The sequence below is a fragment of the Akebia trifoliata genome, chromosome 12, assembly GCF_017979445.1.
Source record: "Akebia trifoliata isolate Shusen 1 chromosome 12, ASM1797944v1, whole genome shotgun sequence".
NCBI lineage: Eukaryota > Viridiplantae > Streptophyta > Magnoliopsida > Ranunculales > Lardizabalaceae > Akebia > Akebia trifoliata.
Window position 1 is genome coordinate 17,073,971 of NC_141386.1, and position 19,664 is coordinate 17,093,634.

Here is a 19,664-nt window from a genome sequence, read left to right on the forward strand (position 1 = left end):
AGAATTAACATATTTGTGGTGACATTAGCAAATGTTGGTGTGGCAATAGAAGCACTCTTGATAAATAACTCTGTTTTTCTATTGTATCTCTTCTTTACACCCATTGAGCACAAAATAACCAAAGGCAACCCTTATTTTTTCCCTAAAAACTCTTGCTTTCAAGGGGAATTGGAAAGGAGATTATATGTAGAATTCACGGCCAATTGAAACATCATCTGGAAGAGACATTTAATGTGTAGGAAATATTCCAGTTTGTATCAAAATGCTCTAAACTAGAATCAATTTTTTTTTTTAAATCAAAATATTACCTCAAAATAAAATCTTAAATTTAACTACGTGAAATAGAAGGCTATGCTACCCTATCACTTTGGGATGAATGCATCGTGATGAATAACTCTAAATAGATTCGGACTTACTAAATTTATCACAGGCAGGATCTCCTTTGCTCTAGCAATCATAGTGACAAAAATCGTTGGTTTTTGAAAAAAATTGCAATATAATATCTACATTCTTATCCACCAATTAAATTATGTTTTTTTTTTTTGAAGAAATCGGTGATTTTTTTATTAAAAACTTGAATAGTCGCAAACAAGTGTAGGAATCACAAGTTTTTCTACTTCCCGCCTCACAATTTCAGTTTTCACACAACTTTGTTACAGGGACTTTTTAAACAATATATTATTTTATTAGAAAAACACTTTTCTTACTTAGTAAGATTTAAATCCTACTAAGGATTGTTGAGCTAAAATGGATTGCCACATTACCAATCCAACACTTGATTTTGTGGAAAAAATTCAGACAAAAAAATGGTAAACAATCTATTTTAGACTTTATTGAAGGTTTTGAAAATGGATGGCTTCTAACTCCTAAACTTAAAATGAAAATTCAGTTCTTCAAAAAAAGGTTTTTTGACTTTTTTTTTTCTTTCAAAGTTCATAAAATTGTGTTGTCTAGTTTTTTATTTATTTATTTTATTTTAATTTTTTCCTCTAAAACTGTAGGAAGCTATGAATTGTATTTCAATTAATTATTTATCTACCTGTACAATTATTGCAAATTTATAATTTTATTATTAATATGAAATATATATTTCTATATTTTCTGGCATTATAATTTTTTTTCCCGATATATTGAAGAAATGATCTCGACTTTACCGATTTTCTTTGCTAAATAATTCCTAAATTGGGACTTTGTAACTATTCTAGGTACTGGAAGTCAAGGCACCCTCTTATAGGTGTAGACACCCTATTTTTGCACCTGCCTAATTTGATAATTCGTCACCTGGTTTTCGTGAATTCCTAATGATAAATGTAAAGAACTCGAAAGCTTGTGATTACTGTCCCTGATTACTTCCATTTTTAGTTTTTTTTCATCTCTCCTATTCGTTACGACTTGACATAGAAATTTACACACGCTTATGATCGCTACACCTTACACACGATTTAGCAAGTACATATGTTTAGGTTTAGTGCATAATTCGATAATTTAGAGACTTCACTACGCTAAGAAAATATGAAATCGAGAATTAGAAATAATCACGTTGGGACTGAAAGAAACCTCACGCCAAAATTCATAAAAATCTGCAAAAATCACTAAAATGATGAAAATACCCCTCATGAATTTTGAACCTTTGAAAAATATCGAAAGTACCTCCATTGCACTTAGAATGTGATTTCGAGCCTAGTAAGACTCAAATCGACGAAAACAAAGAAATTTATGGGAAATCACAAAAAACAATCAGAATGCCCCTTAATGTCCAACTTCGACCTAGAGACCCCGATCCTTAGAAAAACATGATAAAAAAATTAAAATCAAATTTAAATTGAAATTCGAAATCAAATTAAAAATCCAATCTTATGAAAAAAAAATTTTAATTAAAAATCAAACTCAAATAAAAAATAAATAGAAAATTAAAATTAAAAATTGAATAATTAAAATTTAATCAAGTTATCGAATCAAAATTAAATTAAAAATCACTCAACACATTAAAATGCAAAGTCAAATTAAAAATTAAAAATCAATCAACCAATAAATTCAAAATTAAAATCCAACCAATTAATCAAAGCGAAATTAAAATAAAAAACTAATTGACCAAAACAAATTAAAATTCCATTAAAACCCAACTAAATTAAATCAACAAATTCAAAATTCAAAATCGAACTCCAACAACCAATCAAGATTAAAATAAAATCATCCAAAGTTAAAATCAAAATTTAATCACGTTGAAAATCAAAAGAATAGGAATTCATCAACAAGAGACCATCAAGACGAATAGCATGGGATCACCTCTCCCATTATCTTACTTAAAGATGGTAAGGAAAACAAAAATGGAGAAAACGTTAGAAGATTTTGTTATATAAAAAGAGAGACTCTCTCTCTCAAAAGAAGGAGAGAGACCATTTATATTGAAATTATATTGAACTTGCAATTATATTGAAATTCCAATGTTCTAGCAACGAGGCAGAATATGAAGCATGAATAGCAGGGTTGAAAGTAACACTGGATCTTGAGGTAAATGAGATCGATGTTTTCGGAGATTCAAGTTTAGTAGTCTATCAAACAATGGGAGAATGGAAAACCCGAGAGTAGAGACTAGTCCCTTACCACAAGTATCTGGAGGAACTAAGCTCATGCTTTGACAGGATTTCATTTGCATACATGCCGAGAGCTAAGAATCAGTTTGCAATGTACTAGTTACACTTGCTTCTAGGATTAGTATCTCGGAAGACCTAGTCATCGACCTAATTGAAATTGGAATTCAAAATGAGCCGACTTATTGCTTACCCGTCGAAGTAGAAGAATCTAAAGAAAAGTCTTGGTACTCAGACATCAAGGCATACCTCGAAGATCGAGCCCTCCCCTCAGATGCAACTCCAAACGATTGGAGAACTATTGAAAAACTGGCAGATCAATTCTTCTTGAGTAATGGTATTTTATACAAGAAATTGCATCACGAGGTATTACTATGATATGTGGCTATAGACACCCCATTTTTGCACTTGCCTGATTAATCAACTCGTCAACCCGATCGCAACGGTTCCCAATGATGAATGTTTATTCCAATGCTTTATTTTGTTACCAGATATGTCTCAGAAATCCGGATGAGGTATCTCGATTTGACAAAAACTTAGAAATCACGCTAGGCTAGGAAAATACGACCCCATAAACATAGAAATCATCATCTTGCATACCAAAAAGAAGTTTTACAATAAAAATCACTAAAAAATGACAAAATTACCAAAATACCCCTAACATCAAAACAACCCTAGAGCCTAGGTTACGCTTAGGAAAACTCATCCAAACACATAAAATAACAAATCGAAATCAAATAAATCATTTCGCCACTTTTCACAAAATTTGACAAAATTACGAAAATACCCCTCATAAAGTTCACGATCATTCCACATAACAAAATTCCATAAATGACACAAACCAATATTTTCAATGAATTCCTTACGAAAAATCGATTCTAAAACATCCTAGACCATAAAAAATCGACTTAAAACTCGAAAAGTCCTCTCCGAGGGTAAAATGGTAATTATACAATTTTAATAATTAAAAATTTCGAAATTGATAAATAAAATATTAAATAATTAAAGTGAAACATTAATAAAATTAATTTAAAATTTTAAATTAAAAAAATCGATCAGTCAGGCTCTTAGGCAAAATTGTTGAGGGTTGCCAAGATATTTCTTTAAGGACCCCTCCATTTGGAGGTCCAAAGAATTAAAGATATAATATAGGGGGGTTCTCCAAAAAATTAAAGTCAATCAAGTAAGACTAAAGTCAAGATCTTGAAGTCAATCAAGTAAGGCTAAAGTCAAAATTAAAGTCAATCAAGTAAGACTAAATTCAATATATTAAAGTCAATCAAGTAAGACTAAAAGTCAAAATCCTAATAGAGTTCTAATTAAATAATAATTCTATTTAACAATCCTAATTAAATAATAACTATATTTAATAGAATTCTAACTAAAATAACTCTACCTAAAATAATTCTAATTAAAAAATAACTCTACCTAAAACAATTCTAACTAAAATATAACTCTAACTAAAAGAATTCTAATTAAACACTAATTCTATCTAAACAAACCCTTAAAAAATCTATAAATAGGGGTTCTTACACTCTATTTTCGTATTAAATCATAAATCCTAAGAGAAATAGGTCAAAAAGCTTCCCTAGCCTCCCATAAACCCTAATTTTGAAGTCCCAACTCCTTACCTAACACTCCTACTTTGATTTTAGCTTGAAAAACATCTAGAAGCCCTTCAAAAACACCCCAAAATCCATATAAAAAATTTGAAGAATCCGGATCTAAAAAAGAGATACTTTGCCTTGGAGATCAGAAATCAGATCTGGAAACAAAGCGAAGCAAGGAGTACGGTAAAAGAAGCGATTTTATCAGATCTGAGGGAATAGAATCGTTGCATTCGAAGGTAAAATTTATTTTATTTTATTTTTTCTTCTATCTAGGTTTTTTGTTAACAATGTAGTCTTATTTGGGATAAGTAGAGACCGGCGTTTGCCGAGCGGGGTTGGTGCCTAACACCTTCCAACCCCGTAATGTGATCCTCGGACCCGTATTTTTCTTTCGTAGATTAGTTTATTTACCTTTTAGAGTCAAAGTTAGGTTCCTAGACCGTAATAACTAGGTGGCAACTCCCAAACCTCAAGGGTCAAAAGCGGATCTGCGCACCCTACGGATTGAGGGCGCTTTTATTGGCGACTTCGCTGGGGACTTTGAGGATCAGACTTGAAAAACCCCAAGTATGGGTAGCATTGCCAGCAGGACCTAGTTTTTAGTTTATTTTATTTTGAGTTATTTTATTTTTTTATAATTTTTTTTATCATTCTTTTGGTGCTACTGTTGATCATTGATCGGGATGTTGAATATTTTTGTTTGGCACATCTTTGTTATGATTCAATTTGGGGTCATTCATAATGACCCTAAATAAGAGGATATCGAAAGTTAATGACATGGGGAATGAGCCATTTGTATTATTTGGATTATTGGGTCTGTATTATCCTCTATTAACATCATTCAATTCGATTTTGAGTGCCTTGATTTAGCATATGATGGTTCAACCGAGGGTTATTTGAAAAAACCCTAAATAATGCGAGATTTCAAGACGGATGGTTTTATTGTGGAGAGGATGATGATTGTGGACCATGACTTTTTTTTTTCTAATTATTATTGTTAGTTTTTATTTTTTTTATTTTTAAATTTTTTTTTAGGTATGTATTTGACCAATTGTTTAATCATATTTTATTTTAAGATGTGTTCAATTTTTTAGTATGTGTGCTGTCCGTTGAGAGCAAGAAATATTTTTTTTTATTTTTTTTATTTTTTAGTGCTGTTAACAAACACTCGATTTTTTTTCTTATGAGTGGTGTGCCCTTAGTGAAAGCTCACTTTTAATCTTCAAACCCGTTTGGTTTAAGTGGTGTGTATTTAGTAAAAGTGTTTTTTTTATTTTCAAAACTATTGGTTTTTAAATCGTTTTCTTCTTCCTTCCATCGTCTTCAACAGAGACTTAGGAATTCTCTCTCTCTCTCTCTCTCTGTATGTGTCTCTCTCCTTTTTGTTGAGTTTCTTTTAATTTCAAGCTTCATTAATGATGGACCCAAAGAGAAGAAGAGAACGAAGGTAGAGAATTTGATGATCGAATTCAGCTATTTGTCAAACCATCTTCTATTATTTTTAGAATTTGATGGTAGAGAGTTTGAAAATCAGATCTGTTATTTTCAATTTCTCTCAAACCATCTTCTCAGATATTTTTTTAACTAAAAAAAAAAAACAGCAATTTAAAAGTCCTCTCTCTCTGTATGTGTCTCTCTCCTTTTTGTTGAGTTTCTTTTAATTTCAAGCTTTATTAATGGTGGACCCAAAGAGAAGAAGAGAAAGAAAGTAGAGAACTTGATGATCGAATTCAGCTATTTCTCAAACCATCTTTTATTATTTTTAGAATTTGATGGTAGAGAATTTGAAAATCGGATCTATTATTTTCTATTTCTTTCAAACCATGTTCTCAGATTTTTTTTAACTAAAAAAAAACAGCAATTTAAAAGTCCTCTCTCTCTCTCTCTTTTGTGTGTGTGTGTGTGTGTGTGTTTTATAATAAAACTTGAATCGGATGTTTAATGAGTCGAGTTTGAGTATAAGAAAAAAGAATCTTATTGTTGGATTTAAGTTTTAAATTTCGTGAGTTCACTGGTCTTCCATTTTGAAATACAAAATCTTTCAAGAAAAATAAAAAATAAAAATTTTCAAAATTATTCTGAACTATGAAACCTAGAGGGCTGAGGTGTCATTTTTCATCGTTTTGAAATATAGAACGTTCTTTTCCATATTATTTCTCATGTGTTATCTTAGGATTGAGATAAGATAAGACTTGAAAAGGAGTCAGAGGCTAAAACGGGTGAGGGATTCAAAAGGATACTAGGCTGAAATGACTAAGTTAGAGGATGACTAAGTTGCACTTGCTTTCGAGTTGTTGACATTGGAGGATGAGGTGGTCAGATATAGGGACCGAAAAGATGGTTTTAGTGGCAAAGTGGAGCGTCTTAATGCTGGTAAGAGATATTGAGCAGACAGTTAACCGAGCTTGAAGATGATCTAGATGAGGCAATCTACAAAGAGGAGGTGGCGACGTTCAAGGTTGAAGATGTACAGAAATGAATGGATCCAGCGGCAAAGTGTCACAAGGATGTTCAAGAGATGGAGAAAACCAGTGAGGACATGCTTGTATCCATGGGCCAGCAGATTGAATATCTAGAAGAAGCATTGTCCATGATATCTAGTTATATCAGGGACATGGCTGAACTCGACTTTACTGCTCCTTGAGTTATTCTTGTCATTTCAGTACCTTTATTGTAACTGCACTCTATATTCATATCCATTGTAATCGTACTTGATGAAGGAAATGATGTGTTGCTTTCAAAAAAATAAAATATAAAAATAAAAATAAAAATCATCAATTTCTTTAAAAAGGAAATGTATTTTTTGTTGCTTGGCAAAATAAAAATCAATTTGTTTTAAATAAAAAAGGGTTGTTTCTTAAATCCTCCAATAATCATTCTTATCCTCAATTTAATGTTCATCAAAATCTCAATTTGTTTGAGATCACCCAAAACAACCCTTGATTGGACCATAAAAATTACAAAAATTGTGTCTATTGCAATGATTGGATCTAATTAATTATTATATGCCACATTCATTGATTGATTTGTCATAATTGATGTATGCAGGAGATGTGCATATTTTAATCTTAAATTGAATCATATGAATATGTTTCTGATCAATGTATGCCTTTACCTGTATGGTTTAATACCTCTGCTTGTATGATTTAATTAGGCCCATGGGCCCATTTGATTGAAAAAAACCCCGGGCACACCTAGCACGTTTATATTATTGCATTGCACGTTGCATGTCCCTTATAGCCAATGTAGCAGTAGTGCGTGGTCCGGTCTCTTCGGAGATGCGACGTCATTCATGAAAACCACAACTCCAGTCACGTACCTTAGGATATATCAAACTAGGACATCAGTACCGTCTGATCAGGTGACTCTGAAAGGTATATTGATGCACCTAGGCTGGAGCGACCTGAGCCTTTGACCTATTGTGAACCACATAGTCACATGTCCCGATTGCCAACGTAGTACTAGTACATGGTCGATCCCCTCGTGGGATGCTAAACCATTTATGAAAGCTACAACTCTTGACTTGTACCTATAGGTATATAAAAGATAATTCAAGTATATCAATTGCACTTCTTGATCAAAACCGGTGCCTAAGCGAGATCCTGCCCCGTTGTACCCTACTGTACGAGGGGGATAGACTACGTCTATTCTAGACGAGAGGTATTTAAGTGGGCCTTTACTCAGCATCGTGCGCCACCTCTCAACTGGGGATCAAACTGGCTATTTTTTACTTCATAGAAGTGAGTTGAGGTTTTAGATTATCACCTATACGGTATATCAAACCAAGTCACCACGTATCGTTTGATTGAGTACGCTCGAGAAGTATATAGGTGTGTTTGGGCAAGGGTGGCCAGATAAAAATGCATTGCACGTAGTAAGCTTATAATCTAGAAACCTTCCCTATAGGTCACGACTTGAACTTATCGTGGGTGTTCTCGGGTTGTTCATTGAATGGAATCGTATGATTGATGAGTGTATGTGAATGTAACTGAATAATGAGATCAAAATGTATGTGAATACATGGTTTTTTCCTCAAGGATCAAATCTTTTTGTTTAAACCCGATTTGAATCTACTGTATTATTGGGCACACCGACCCAATAGAGAATCCATTCAAAATGTAACAATAATTCATGATAGGTCAGGCCATTTACATCAAAAGGGAAATCAAAGTTCTTTTCTAAATTTGAGTTTCAACTCATTTAAAAAAAATGCTTTTCCCAAAAGAAAATAAAAGGATTTTTACAAAAGATTTATTTTTTTTGCATGAAATTTGAAAAATTACTGAAATATGCTTTTCTAAAGGAAAAAATTATTTAAATCATATATTTGACAATTCAGTAAGATTATATTTTCCTTTTAAAATGATCATTGTGAAAATGTGTCAATCAGTCAAAGAAGCTACCATTTACGCTATGGGGTTACAAAAATAGTCTTACCAATTGAAAGGGAAGTCCCATATCTCAAGGTCTTGATGGAAAATCAATTACTAGAAATAGATTAGGTTCATCATTGGGTATGAAGATCTAAACTTGATTGAAGAAAAACAACTTAGAGTTTTGTACCACGTGCAAACTTATCAGAGAAGAGTCACCCGCACAAAGGTCAAAGTTCACCACTTATACAAGTCAAGGATTTAATCATCAGACTTCGAAGAAAATTGACCACCACTCCTCGATCATAGGAGGAAGTCTGAACTTAATTGAAGAAATTCATCCATTAGCAAGAAAACACTACTTTGAAAAATCATTAGATTTCAAAGAGAATCAAGTACTTATCTTTGACCCTAGAGGGAAGTTCAAACCAAATTGGGGAGGTCTGTTCATCATCAAGGAAATATTACCAGGAATAGCTGTCAGGTTTTAAAATCATGATGGAATCGAATTACCAGAACCAACCAACCTTGACCAAATCAAACGGTACTACATTTAAGGAGGCCATCTTTGGCCGAATCAATTCTCATATTACCCAGTTCAGTATATCCTTTCTCAACCCCTTTGTAGCCTTTTCAAAAAGAGAAATTATGCCTTTTTCTTTCTCAACCCGATCACCTAACCTAGGGGAGGGAAGATTCGAACTACGTTTTTGTCTGATTCCAAAATTCTGGGGTACGTAGGTAATCTGAGAAGTTACTTCAGGCCCGATCACATCAAAATAAAAAAAATAAATTCCCTAACAAAGAAAAATCTAAAAAGAAAAAAAATTCAAAAGAAAAAAAAATATCATCCAAAATGGGGAAGAAAATTCAAGGAAAAAGAAAATAATTTAAAAGGAAACGCCATACAAGGGGCATTTAGGTTTTTGAACCTCAAAATTCCTTTCTTTTTATGCCTAATCCTAAGCCTACTCATAAAAGTCCTTCTAAGTACCGTGCGAAAAGTCAACGAAGATAGCAAAGCATGATTAGATAGTAATTTCATAAGAAAAAAAAAGCCTGCTATGTTGAAAATCCGAAAAGGGCAACTTAGGCAAAAATTAAGGTAAGCTCGTAAGGTTGAAAATTCGAAAGGACAACTTCGGCAACAATCAGAGCAAAAGAAAAAAAAAAAAAAGCTCCTAAGGCAATCAAGAGCATGCTCGCTAGTTTGAAAATCTGAAAGGGCAATCTAGGCAAAACTTAGAGCAATGAAGGAAAACAGAAAAAATCTTTGGGGAGTTAAAAACTAAGAGCGGTCCGAGCTAAAACATCAGAAGTCTGAATAATCAAGTTTAATACTTAGCTTAAATCAGGCACAGACTAGGAAGCCACAAGTATCTTGTTTACGATCGATCTAAAAATTTTTACTTCTCCAAGTAAACCAAGGAAGAGAAGGGTGAATCATGCGATGAGTCTCAAAAGGAAATATTTTGTTTTCTTGAGCCTGACTCAAAATCTTCTATAAAATTAATCAAAATTAAAAGTTAGATCTTTATTGCGCTTGTGGTAATCAAATATTTCAAACCTTCATACAAGGGGCATTTTCTTATGTAATTTCCCTCCTTATACTAGGGGCATTTTTTTTTAATTTTTTTGCATGATATATTCAATTATCTCCAATGACATGTTTATTGTCAAACTAGGGGCATTTTGTTTTTGAGAAATGTTAATCCTAAAAGATAATGGGAATCCCAAACTTAAGGTTAGCCTCTTGATAACAGTTTTTCGAAGAACCCATGAGGTTAAAAAGAAATAAAAATTCAGGTTTTAAATTCATAAAACTTTTGGATAAAACCTTGAGGTTCAAACAAAAGCACTTCGTATCTCACATTTGATTGTGCCCAAAGATTAACTAATAACTCATTTACCTAGAATAGGAGATATGGCATGTTTTTGTTCCTAGATTATTTTCCAAATCCATTCATTCTTGGATTCGATCATTCTCTTCCAGATTCATTATCTTCTAGATTTATTCATTCGTTCTCCGATTCAATCATTATTCTTTAGATTCATTTTCAATCTCATTCATATTCATTTTAATCATTCTTCTCCAAATTCATTCATTTTTTCTCAAAATTCATTCATTCCTCTGTCAGTTTTGCTCAGTTGTCGCCAAGGGATATCTTTGATTTTGCTTAGTTGCCACCAAGGGTTATCTTGGATTTTGCTCAGTTTCCGCCAAGGGTTAACTTGGATTTTGCTCAGATGCTGCCAAGGGTTATCTTGGATTTTACTCAGTTACCGCCAAGGGTTAACTTGGATTTTGCTTAGATGCCGCTAAGGGTTAACTTGGATTTTGCTCAGATGCCGTCAAGGGTAATCTTGGATTTTGCTCAGTTGCCGCCAAGGGTTATCTTGGATTTTGCTCAGTTGCTGTCAAGAGTTATCTTGGATTTTGCTTTATTGCCGCCAAGGGTTATCTTGGATTTTGCTCAGATGTCGCCAAGGGTTATCTTGGATTTTGCTAAGTCGCCGTCAAGGGTTATCTTGGATTTTGCTCAGTTGCCGCCAAGGATTATCTTAGATTTTGCTCAGATGCCGCCAAGGGTTATCTTAGATTTTCCTTAGTTGCCGCTAAGGGTTAATTTGGATTTTGGTCAATTACCGCCAAAGATTATATTGAATTTTGCTCAGTTGCTGCCAAGGGTTATCTTGGATTTTTCTCAGTCGTCGCCAAGGGTTATCTTGGGTTTTACTCAGATGCCGCCAAGAGTTATCTTGGATTTTGCTCAGTCACCTCCAATGGTTATCTTGGATTTTGCTCAGTCCAAGTTACCGCCAAGGGTTATCTTGGATTTTGCTCAGATGCCGCCAAGGGTTATCTTGGATTTTGCTCAGTTGCCGCCAAGGGTTAACTTGGATTTTGCTCAGTTGCCGCCAAGGATTGTCTTGGATTTTGCTTAGATGCTGCCAAGGGTTAACTTGGATTTTTCTCAGTTGCCGCCAAGGGTTATCTTGGATTTTGCTCAGTTGCTGCCAAGGGTTAACTTGGATTTTGCTCAGTTATCTCCGAGGGTTTTCTCGGAATTATGCTCAGTTTTTACTCAAATTATACTTAGATTATGCTCAGTTATGTTCAATTTATGCTTAGTCTACACTCAGTTTATGCTCAGTCTATGCTAAGTTTATGCTCAGATTATGCTCAATTTATCTTTAATTTATGCTCAGATGTTACTCAGTTCCAACTTAAACTCTTTGAAATTTATCTCAAATTTTAAGTCACACACTTACACAGTTGTTACATCAGTCAAGGATCTGACACTGTCAATGAGAGCTAGCGCTCAAGGACCTAACATTTTTTTAGTTCGGGGAGACTTTACCCTCAAGGATCCGAACACCCGGATGAATTGCTAAATCAGGCTACAAAATGAACTGTCACTAGTTTTGGCATTCGGATATCGCACTATCTACCAAAATAGATTTGCTATCTATTTTGCTTCAACCTTCTGCCAAAGAGGGGCATCTATAAAAATCCCATTTTTGCACTTGTCTGATTAATCAACTCGTCAACCCGATCGCAACGGTTCCCAATGATGGATGTTTATTCCAATGCTTTATTTTGTTACCAGATATGTTTTAGAAATCCGGATGAGGTTTCTCGATCTGACAAAATCTTAGAAACCACGCTACACTAGGAAAATACGACCCTATAAACATAGAAATCAGCATCTTACAAACTAAAAAGAAGGTTTACAATAAAAATCACTAAAAATTGATAAAATTACCAAAATACCCCTAACATCAAAACAACCCTAGAGCTTACGTTACACTTAGGAAAACTCATTCAAACACATAAAACAACAAATCGAAACCAAATAAATAATTTCGTCAATTTTCACAAAATTTGACAAAATAACGAAAATGCCCCTCATTAAGTTCATGATCATTCCACACAAAAAATTTCATAAATGACACAAACCAATATTTCCATTGAATTCTTTACAAAAAATTGATTCTAAAACATCCTAGAACATAAAAAACTGACTTAAAAAGCGAAAAGTCTTTTCCGAGGGCAAAATGATAATTTTATAATTTTAATAATTAAAAAATTTTAAATAAATAAATAAAATATTAAATAATTAAAGTGAAACATTAATAAAATTAATTTAAAAATTTAAACTAAAAAAATCGATCAATAAGGCTCTTAGGCAAAATTGTTGAGGGTTGCCAAGATATTTTTTCAAGGACCCCTCTATTTGGGGGTCCAAAGAAGTAAAGATATAATAGAGGGGGGTACTCCAAAAAATTAAAGTCAATCAAGTAAGACTAAAGTCAAGATCTTTAAGTCAATCAAGTAAGACTAAAGTCAAAATTAAAGTCAATCAAGTAAGACTAAATTCAAGATATTAAAATCAATCAAGTATGACTAAAGTCAAAATCTTTAAGTCAATAAAATAAGACTAAAAGTGAAAACCCTAATAGAGTTCTAATTAAATAATAATTCTATTTAACAATCCTAATTAAATAATAACTATATTTAATAGAATTCTAAGTAAAATATAACTCTACCTAAAATAATTCTAATTAAAATACAACTCTACCTAAAACAATTCTAACTAAAATATAACTCTAACTAAAAGAATTCTAATTAAACACTAATTCTATCTAAACAAACTCTTAAAAAATCTATAAATAAGGGTCCTCACACCCTATTTTCGTATCCAATCATAAACCCTAAGAGAAGTAGGTCAAAAAGCTTCCCTAGCCACCCATAAACCCTAATTTTGAAGCCCAACTCCTTACCTAACACCCCTACTTCGATTTTAGCTTGAAAAACACCTAGAAGCCCTTCAAAAACACCTCAAAATCTAAATAAAAAATTCAAAGAATCCGGATCTAAGAAAGAGATACTTTGCTTTGGGATCAGAAATTAGATCTGGAAACAGAGTGAAGCAAAGGAGTACGGTATAAGAAGTGGTTTTATCAGATCTAAGGGAATAGAATCGTTTCATTCGAAGGTAAAATTTATTTATTTATTTTTTTTTTCTATCTAGGTTTTTTGTTAGCAATGTAGTCTTATTTGGGATAAGTAGAGACCGGCATTTGCCGGGCGGGGTTGGTGCCTACTACCTTCCAACCCTGTAATGTGATCCCCGGACCCGTATTTTTCTTTCATAGATTAGTTTATTTGCCTTTTAGAGTCAAAGTTAGGTTTCTAGACCGTAATAACTAGGTGGCGACTCCCAAACCTCAAGGGTCAAAAACGGATCCGCGCACCCTGCTGATTGAGGGCGCTTTTAGTGGCAGAAGCAAAAGCAAAAGCAAAAAGACTAATTAAGACTGTACATCGTGGAGTCTATGGACCTCATATGAATTGTGACATGCTTACTAAGAAGATGTTGAGGATTTGATACTATTGGTCGACAATGGAAAGTGACTACTATTAGCACGTTCATAAATGTGATTTCTGCCAAATTTATGCTAACAAGATCAATGCGCCACCTTCAGAACTACAAAACATGACCACCCCTTGGCCCTTCTCATTATGGGGCATGGACGTCATCGGGCAGATCTCGCCAAAAGTTGCAAACGGGCATCGTTTCATCCTAGTTGTTATCGACTACTTCACTAACTGGGTAGAAGATGCTTCATATGCCAACGTCACGAAAATCAATGTCTTGAAGTTTGTCAAGAACAATATTATCTGTAGATATGGGCTTCCCAACAGATAAGTAATGAACAATGTTAAGAACTTCAAGAACAAGGATACGATCAAGATGTGCAAAGACTTCCAGATCACTTATCATAACTCTGTACCCTATAGACCTAAAATGAACGGAGCAATCGAGACAACCAACAAAAATATCAAGAAAATTATCTAGAAGATGACAATTACGTACAAAGATTGGCACGACATGTTGCCTTTTGAATACACGCCTATTGAACCTCATTCAGGACTTTGACTGGGACAATTCCATATTCATTGGTATACGGAATGGAAACAGTCTTACCCGTCGAGGTTGAGATTACATCCCTCCGGATCTTAAAAGAAGCAGAGTTGGATGAAACTGAATAGATTCAAGCTCGGTTTGTTCAACTGAATCTGATTGAAGAAAAGTGTTTTGCAGCCATTTACGATGGACAAATCTATCAACGATGAATAGCTCGTGCATACAACAAGAAAGTCAAGCCTAAAGATTTCTCGCCAGGAGACGTTGTTTTGAAAAAGATTCTGCCAATCCAAGAAGACGCCAGGGAAAAGTTTTGACCAAATTATGAGAGACCATATATTATGAAAAAGGTAATGACAGGATGAGCTTTGATCCTTATAGAAATGGATGGACAAGTCTTCCCACAATCGATCAATGCTTACACTGTCAAGAAATACTGCGCCACTAACCCTGAGATGACGAAAGGCCATCTTTGTTATTTTAAACCAACTATCAATCCTAGTCAACCCTTTTGAGCCATCACATTCATTTCTTAAGCCGAGACTGGGGCAAATCAACAACTACAAAACGATATAAAAAGAAAAGAAAAGAAAAAAAAGAGACAAAAAAAATCAAAAAATCAAAAGCATAAAAAAAACTCGGACACTTGATCTTGAGCTTGACCCAAATCTCCAGCATAAACAAGCTCTAGAGACATTGGGAGGAGATATAGATCACCTTTTCGAAATAAAAATATACGAGCCCCATGTCTAAACCACTCTAAATACATCCGGACTTTAACTTTTTTTTGAATATTTTCACTACCCTTTAACCTAAGCCAACCTTTCATCCCACCAAAAACCCTTTTTGATCAGGAAATGTACTAGAGCAACACAGTGACGATGGCAACACCAATGATTTTATAACTTGATATGGTCCTCAAGTCTCATCAGTCGTTGGGAGACTCGAGAGGGGAATCTAAATCGGATATTCGAAAAGAAAAGAGTGTCTTGAAGCGTAGAGTAGCCGATCTTGTGGCTCAACTTGGGTTACCGAGCCACGAAAAGTCGTTGAAAAACTCGAGAGGGGAATCTAGATCGATCACTGAAGAAAGAGCACAACTACAAGACTAAAATCGTCGATCTTGCGACTCAACTTGAGTTACCAAGCCACAAAGACACATAGACTCTGACTAGAATTGTAAAAAAAAAAAAAAAAGTCAAAAAAATACAAGCATAGTTTGAAAAGGCATAGTGAAAATCTGAAAGGACACTATAAATAAAAAATCAGACTATGGTAAGATCAAAGTCACTGGCATGATGAAAATCCCAAAAAGGACGTTGTTGCGCAAAAATGTGGAAACTGAGTCTGGTGAAAACCGTTACTGGCACCAGGGGTAATAAAGATAAATAAAAAAAGAAAAAAAAAACTCTTGGCCCGCAAGAATATAAACTGTGAAAAACGAAATCTTTCTAAATTCCAAGACCCAAATAGATAATAGTCTTCCAATACTAGGGCACTGGCGATGACTCTAAAGGAACCAAAAGAGCAATTGACGTTTATATCCTCTATGGTTGGCAAAAATATCAATATGTCACAACCAAAGATTTTACAAACTCTAAATTTTTCGTACCCATTTGATAAAAATATTTCATAAAATTTCAAAAAAAAAAACTATTATTTTGGCCGGTGATGAAAAATCTAGGACTTATTCAAAGTTCAAGTTTTCAAAGCATTAGATACACCTGAGGCCGGGTAAGTAAGAAACCTATTTTCTTTTCAAAAGTTTCACATTACATTTTTTGTTAACAAAAAGAAAATACAAAATATTTGGTGCCAATCACACGTCTCAATGAGAAATGAATCAAGTCTCTCTTCCAAAGCACGAATTCAGATAGCTTGCCCCATCATCACCATCTCGACGTCCGAAGCATCACGACTCACTAGGTGTAGTAGGAAACTACAATGGAACCCTTCAAGTGATGACTGCAGAATTCCAAGTCCCTTCACCTTTTGTTCGGACTCGAGAGAGTTTCTTTGTAAGGTATTGTAACCATCACTCTGAGGGAATTTGGGTGGTTGTCGATGTGTCCTTGGACCATTTATGTCCTAGCCCGATATTGAGATGCCGAAGAAGGCCATATGGCTATGTAATCCAAGAAATGTCGAATGGTTACTCCAAGGTTGTATGGATTAAACATGTTGAAGGGGATGACGAAGTAGTTCACACTATATATAAATACCTGGTTAAACTCTGGCCTTGGATTTGGGACAAAACGATGGGTTGTTACCTTAGATCAACAGTGCGAATGCCTTGCAAGTGTTATGGCTAGTAAAATTTCGGCTGGAGATATTAGTGTGACAACGAATCAAGAAGGGCGAAAGAGTATGTTGAAGCTAGCTGAGAGAATGGTGATGAGTTTTTATTTTGGTATGAGTGCTTTTACCGCTCACACATGAACCATATTATCAGGAAGTGGAGCTGAAGATGTAAGGGTCATAACTAGAAAGAGCATAAACGACCCAAGCTGACCTCCTGGTATTGTGCTAAGTGCAGTCACTTCTTTTTGGCTTCCTATTCCACCAAAGAGAGTATGATTTCTTTTTGGAATGAGAATTCTCATGATGAGCGGGATATCCTTTCTAATGGTGCTATTGTTCAAGAAATGACACACATTGCTAATGGCCAAGATCCTGGTAACGGCGTATCTCTACTTCGAGTAAATACTTCAAATTCCAACCAGAACAACATGTTGATATTGCAAGAGAATAACATTGATACAACATGCTCTTTCGTAGTTTGTGTTTTTGTTGATATTGTTGCAATGAATGTGGTTCTAAATGGGAGCGACTCAGACTATGTAGCCCTCCTACCTACAGATCTTGGTGGATTCAACTCCAACAACAAAACTCTCTTGAATTTGTGGCAATTGTTAACAACCTTATCGCTTCCACCGTTGAGAAGATCAAATGCGTCATTACAAGAGACAATGCATGAATTGGGAGGATTAACTTATGGTAAAAATAAAGTAAAATCAACAAAGGAAGATAATGAAAAATGGATTTTAGGTTGTAGAAGAAAGAAAGTAAAGAAGTCAAGAACACACCTTACATCTTAAAAAAAAAAAATCAAAAAAATCAAAAAATCAAAAATCAAGAAAATGCCAAAAAAATAAAAAAATCAAAAAATCCAAAAATCAAAAAATCAAAAAAATTTCAAAAGTCTTTTCGAGTTGCACTCAACTTCGATTTGTTAAAACACAATAAAAAATATCTGAATTTCAAAACTTATCAAATTTTCATCAAATCACACGAGTCCGCGCCATCGAAATCAAGGAATTAATAAAACAAGGCTCTATCAGACCCCGTGCTTGAGTAGTCATTTTCTACAAAAGTCATCAATTCAACTGATAATTCGAAGTCGTGTTTCAGCAAAGTTTTTTGTCCCGTACAAATAGGGGTTTAGTATATTCTTTGCAGTTTTTTGCATGCAGTTCCTGCAAAGAAGGGCAGCTGTAGACATTCCAATTTAAACGGGCCCCTACTCGGAAAGGCCCAAAAATACTGATTTTCCAAATAAATGAGCCAATGGGCCTTAAGGGCCCAAGTCATTGAAAAGTGACATTTTGATCGAACCAAGGCCTCTAAGACTTCTTAATGGTTTAAGGGGCCCACAAAAAAGACTTGGCTACCCTACTCTTTATCAATATTCGCCGTTCCGCTTCCAAAATAAAAAATGTCAAATTTTCGATAAAGTTCACCAACGGGCCTAAAAAGTCTGATTTGCCAACACGTGGCATTTTGATTAATATAATAATTTCAAAACCTCAAAAAAATGGATAAAATTAAAATGAGACTTGGGACACCTATCACTTCCTCTACCCTCACCGCTCCATCTCCAAATCCGAAAAAATCTAAGCCCATCTAAGGCCCACGAACCCGCAAGTCACCTAAAATGTATTTCTCACATTATCCCTTAACCTAAATCCAATCCCATACCATCTAAAAACCTAAAATGTATCCATCCTCTCAAATCTAATCCAAAATGATCCCAACCAATTCCTAAAACCCAAAACCTTTCGTAAAACCCAAATCCAATACCCCTAAACCCAAACCCATATCCAATTCATATCTAACCCACAATCCTAATCCATTAACCATAACTCACATCAACCAATCACTCTTTTATCATCAAAAGATGACACATGTCATCACCCCCTCTTACCACTCTCATCAAACCACCCACCCCTTCACCTTTCTTTAAAAATTTAACTACCCACATCACCTTTTCTCTAAAAAATCACATTAACCCACACCCCCTAACCTATCCTCATTACTCCCTATAAACCTTCATTCTCTCAAATCAAATACCTCCAACCCATACCTCCTCCTAACCTACCCTCATAATTTCTTAACCCCTATTCTCTCAAATCAAACACCTCCAACCCACACCTCCCCCTAACTTACCATCATCATACCTCCCCCTAATATACCATCATCATTCCCTATAAATCCATCTCTACAATCTAAACCTATACCCATCCTCTCAAATCAAACATTCATTCTCTTTCATCAATTCATCTAAACCTCTAATCTCCACACATCTTGCCACATGTTACTATCTCCCTCACCCTCCCAAAACCTAATTGAAACTCATTCCTCTCAACTCACCAAACACTCAACCACCATCTTACACCCTCCATTCTCTTAAATCAAACACCACTCAATCAATCAACCACCCTCTTAAACACCCATCATCTCACCTCACCAAACACTCCACCCAAATGATTTGGGAAAGATCCAAATCATTTGGATCAAACACAACCCATTTACCTCTATTACATAATTACTCCTCTCCCAATTCCTAATTTCATACCTCCTACTTTTAAAACATGTGCCATTCTCTACTTTCCCACACTTTATCCCATTATATCCCAAAAGTATCCTCCCAACACCTAAAAATACCCCTTTTCTCTCCTAAAAATGGTTATCAAGTCTCACATAAAAAAATACTTCACTCAATCTATTTTCTACTCATCTCTTATCTATTTTCATATTAATCTTCTAAAAGGAAAAAATATACTTTCACATTCTACTAAGGACCTTAGAAGATATTAAAGAAGAAGAAGAAAAGAAAGAAAAACAAGGTTGAAGTTTCAAGGTGGGTCAAAGCAAATC

General features: G+C 34.5%; 1 pseudogene; it reads left to right on the plus strand.

Moving 5' to 3' along the window:
* Positions 1–14,890: 14,890 nt before the first annotated feature.
* LOC147388967 (homeobox-leucine zipper protein HDG2 pseudogene) lies at positions 14,891–17,484 on the plus strand (annotated as a pseudogene).
* Positions 17,485–19,664: the final 2,180 nt, after the last annotated feature.